Raw genomic sequence first — 5,772 nt, forward strand, 5'->3', positions numbered from 1 at the left:
ATACATTCCATGTGAAGTTGTATAGGAACCTCACAGAATTTTATTAAATTGAATGTTTAGACTGTTTTAATTCTCCAAGTCAAAGTCCAAGATTATATGCAGTTTACAAAAGACAAATGTAAATTAAAAAGACATTTTATTCAAATTGTGACCCAAATATGTACCTATGCTAATGCTAGATAGGGTAAATTTTAAGACCATAAACATTAATGGATATAAAGAATTTTATAATAACAGGTGGGTCAATCTACCAGGACTTTACACATTTTAAATATGTATGTACTTTATTACATAACATGAAAATATATTGAAGCTGTTAGCTGCCATCAAGTCTGCTCTAACTCATAGTAAACCCATGCACAACAGAATGAAACATTCCCCAGGCCTGGACCATCCTCACAATTGCCATATTTGAGCCCATTGTTGCAACTACTGTGTCAGTCCATCTCATTGGGGCTATTCCTCTTTTTCTCTGACCTTCTACTTCTCCAAGCATTATGTCCTTTTCTAGCACATTTCCATCCTAATAATAAGTCCAAAGTACTTGAGACAAAGTCTTGCCATGCTTTCTTGCAAGGGACATTTTTGCTGTACTTCTTCCATGACGGACTTCTTTGTTCTCTGGTAGTTTGCGGTACTTTTAATATTCTTCTTCATAATTCAAATGCATCAATTTTTCTATTGTCTTACTTATTCATTGCCCAGCATTCACATATATAAGAGATGATTGGAAATGCCATGCCTTACTTGGATCAGGTGTATTTTAATTCTCAAAAAGACATCTTTGCTCTTTAATACTTTAAAGAGGTCCAAAGCAATACATCATTAGATTTTTTTGATTACTGATTCTACAAGCTTTGACTGTGATTCCAAGTAAAATGACAGCTTCAATCTTTTCTCTTTTTATTATGATATTGTATATTGGTTTTGTTGTGAATATTTTTTGTTTCTTTACATTGTATTGTACTTCATACTGGAGGTCTTTGGTCTTTTGTCTTCATCAGTAAGTGCTTCAAGTCCTCTTTCTTTCAGCAAGTAAGATGAAAATATATTTAAAGAAAAAACTGAAGCAATTAAGTGAGAGATAGACAAATGTAAAATTATAAAGAAATATTTTAAACACATATTTTCCTCAAAGTTATAGGAAAAGTAGACAAAATACTTATTAAAATAATAGAATACCTGAAAAGAACGATTATAAACTTTGTCTTAATTGACATTATATAGCACTGCAATCAACTACAGAATGTAAGTGGCATGCAATATTTCCTGAAATTCTTATATTCTGAAATTCATATAAAGCAAGTCTCATTAAAAAAAAAAAGTTGAAATAATAAAGTTTGCTTTTTACTTGTAGTATAATTAATTTTGAAATCAGGAACTAGAAGATAAATAGAATAACCCCAAAGTTTGAAATTAAACTCGGAGTAAAAGAAGACGTCTCAATGAAAAATAGAAAATATTTTGAATTGAAATATAATGAAAATAGAATGTATGAAATTTCTGATATGTAGCTAAAGCTGTCTTTGAATAATTAAAATAAAAAATTCCTTTTTTTCAGCTGCATTATAGCCACAATAGAGCACAAAAGTGCTTAATAGTCAAGTGTAGATAAAATGTGGAGATAAAGTACATTTCTATCACTGCAGAAAATTCTATTGAACAGTTTTGATGATGGTTACATAGGAGACAAGATTCATGACCTACAGATAGGAAAAAAATCATGAATCATAATGGGAAAACTGACTTAATATACAAAGAACTCAAAACTAGAGAAAATAAAACAAAAAGAAAAAATGGAGAAATTATAAATAGCTTACATAAAATTATTTATAAATGGCCCTTTAAAATATGAAAAAAGTTTAACCTCACTCACATTAAGAAAAAGATTAAATTACATTGATGTATCATTTCTTCCTTATCAAATTATTGACCAAAGATGACTACAGACTCTGCTGAAGTGAGAGGGGAAAAAAGCAACCTCATAAATTACTAGTGAGAATGCATAACAGTGCAATCACAATGAGGGGGAATTGATCATTATTAATTAAAAACTGACTATTACATATTCATTTGTCCTTTGATCCAATAATCCTACTTCTAGAAATTTTGCCTGATGATACACCCTCAAGCATAGAAATAAACATATAACAAAGTTATTCATTGCAATTAGCAAAGTAATAATAATAAAGTGGAAAAAACCTAATTGCAAGGCAAAAAGTTGCTTATAGTCTGGCACATCAATACGTTGGAATATTATGTAGCTGCCAAAATACAAGTAACAGAGGAAAATGATGAGAAATATCTTTTTAAAGTAACATTAAGAGATTTCTATGATGTATTGTTCTGTGGGAAAGCGAGGTGCAAATGACTAAATATAATGTGGTATTTTCCTTTACAAAATAGGGGAAAATTAAAATATTCCTATATCTACTTAACTTTGCTTAAGAAAACACAGAAATAAGAAAACGGAAAGTAGTGAAATTGATTAGTTATAGGGATGGGAATTAGATAGAAAATATAGGGATATAAGTCTGACTTATCTGAGTATGATTTTATCATTTTGATTTAATCTAAATATAAAAATTTAAAAATTAAATTAAGCAAAGATGGTTGTAAATAAATCTTTAATTCACCTAACAAGATTTCTCTTAGGTTTTGCTATGTTGTTGTTATTGTTGTTACGTGCCTTGTAGTCGGTTCTGACTCATAGCGACCCTGTACAGGGTTGCTGAAGCTGTAAATCTTTATGGGAGCAGAAATCCTCATCTTTCTCCCTTGGAACAGCTGGTAGTTTTGAACTGGTAACCATGAGATTAGCAGCCCAATAAATGTAGTAATTCTGAATCTATACTTTATGCATTATAGCATTGTGAAAATGAGTACATTTGGCTATGTTGTTGAAGGAAAAATAAGAAGATATGGTAGCAGCCAAAAAAAAGGCATCAAATTGTTGGACATCATTAATCATCAGGAGAACACAAATTAAAACCACAATGACATGTTACTACATGCACTTTAGATTTGCATAAATAAGCAAATAAATAATATATTGAAAATAAATTTCAAAGACTGATGATAAAATGCTTTTGGGGAGAAAATAGAAACTTCTGACAATTGATTATATAATTAGATTGGCACTGGCATTATTAACCAGAAATTTCATTTGTTGGTACTTCCCAGAGAAAACAAATGTTTATGTCCATAAAAGGCATCCTGTGCGGAAAGACAGGGACTCTCCTACATTGGGATTGCAAAATGGTCCAACATCTCTGGAAAGAAATATGGTGCCTCATCAGAAAGTTGGAAATAGAAATACCTTATGATCCAGCAATTCCTCTACTTGGTATTTGCCCACAATAATCATAAGATGAGTAAGTATATGCACATCGATGTTCCTAGCAGCACTATGTACAATAGCAAAAAAAGCAAGACAGCTTAAGTGCCCATGAACTGAAGAATGGATAAACAAACTGTGGTACATACACACAATGGAATGTTATGCTATATTGAAGAATAACAAGGAGGCTGAAAGCCACTACATAACATGGATGAACTTTGAGGACAGTATGTTGAGTGAAATTAATCAGTCACAAAAGGAGAAATAACTACATAAGAACACTATTGCAAAAGACTAAGTAAAAGAACCCATACTAAAAGGGGTGGGGGTGGATTATTTGCTGGTTACTGGGATGTGTGGGCTGGGGTGAGGAGAGAAAGGGGAAGGTAGAGCACAGGGTAGGGAATAGACACAGGATAATTTGGGTGCTGGGTAGGGGGACAATACATAAGAAGCATGAGGAATGGAAGAACATGGTGGATGGGAGAACAATTAGGTAGGTTTGCATGGGCTAAGTGGGACAGAGGTAAAGAATGATGTATGCACAACCTTGGAACAACAGGGCTCTTGGATACAGGGATTGAGGCATGGTTGGAATGGGCAAAAGGGGGGAAACAATGTTAAGATATTTGGCTGTCTTTTGGTTTCCCTTGCATAACATTATAAAATAGACACTTGAGAGGGAGAGAACGGAATAGCCAGAAATATCACCATAGAAAGTTTGTAAGTCCATCTTCTGTCTATAACTGATTGGAATAACTAAAATGGGGCTACAATGTGCCCAGTGAAGGAGGCTTCCTGTGGAGTCTCTGCATAGGTGGAATCCTGAATTCCAGCCCAAGTCTTCAAATTTCCACTTGAACGGATAAACAGACCAGCCTGGAGTGGCTAGAAGAACAGAACATTTTCCTTGAAAGAAAGACAGACAGGAAAAATACAAAATAATAATGGCAGTCCAACTGACTGCTACAAGAACAAGCAAGTTGCTTGCCCAGGAGACATCAAGGAAAGTGGCCAGGTCCCCTCAGGGCAAACCCCCTTCCAAGACTAAGCCTCAATGGGAATACACAAGCAGACATGAGCTCTGACTGGTGACCATGTTGGTCACAGATAAGGGGAAGTGAGGGAAAAACAGCAATGAAGCTACGAGCTAAGCCCTATCATGTTCAATAGACTCCTGTGAACCTGGGTGGAGACCTGGTTGGCTAGCTGTATGGCAAGACCTGGGGACTCCTGGGCCCAGAGTCAGTGACATAACCACAGAGGACTAGAGTGGAGAGTGAAGTGTCCAGCTGGTAAGAAGTGAGGGCATATGCACTAGAACACCCACACTTGCAGGTAATACCCACTTGACATGGCTTCAATAGCTGGATGATCAGAACTCAACTATAAGAAGAAAGAAGAGGGAAAAAAGAGTAATATATAATTTGATGAACTTGAACTACACCTATGGAAACAGTAGCTCAAAAGAGGCAACAATCTTTACAGCGAAGATCATTCCCACCCCCTCGATACACAGGGTAGACAGGGATGGGCAACTTGGACATTTGCTACCCAAAATGGGGGACTACAAAGGCAAGAAGTGGCTTACAAGCTTTCAAAAGGGAGCCTAGACCCAGAGGGCATGGAGGAAGGTAGAATCTCCATTGAGAAGTATCCAATCTGTGCAGGCGGAACTGATGAAAGGAGATAGGGATAGCACTCATGTGGCACAATAGTGAATAATTGTTATCAGGACTGACTGTGAGGGTTGGAAATGTAAACGTAGATGTTTTATATAAAAAGGAGGGGAGTGGTGACTTTGCAGTCCAGGAGCTGAGATCCCTGATCCTATCAAGAAAGAAGAGTGGAGTGTGGGACCCTACCCAGATAAACAGTGATGTCAGAGATGGAGACAGAGGCAATGGCATGGAGAGATGGATTGGCTGGGAACTGTAGACCCAGAGAGGGAGAGGGGCTGTGTGCTGGCAACCAGGGGGCAGGCTTTCAGGCTATACCCTGTGGTTGGTTGATGATGCATGGAGGGGATTGTAACCATAGCAATGAAATGATATATGATATCATTTCTCCCATGTAATATTCTCCCATGTAAACTATCACCTAATTCACAATAACACATTTAAAAAAATTGGAGGCAACGTAAATGCCCCTCAGTGGAAGAATGGTAAATAAACCTTGGTGTATTTACACACAGTGGGCCATTATGCAATGTTAATGAATAAAGAGAAATCTGGGAACCATCTCATAACCTGCATGAGGGCATTATACTGCGTGTCAATCACAAAAGTACAACTATTGTGTAAGGCCACCATTGTAAAATGTCAAAGAAAGGTTTTTTACATGAAAAGAAATATTCTCTGATAGTTACCAGGAGTAGGAGGGGAAGGGTGCCAAATTCACTGGGTAGAAAGTTGTTGTTGTGGTGTGACTAC

This window comes from Chrysochloris asiatica, unplaced genomic scaffold (assembly GCF_000296735.1).
Source record: "Chrysochloris asiatica unplaced genomic scaffold, ChrAsi1.0 scaffold00002, whole genome shotgun sequence".
Classification (NCBI taxonomy): domain Eukaryota; kingdom Metazoa; phylum Chordata; class Mammalia; order Afrosoricida; family Chrysochloridae; genus Chrysochloris; species Chrysochloris asiatica.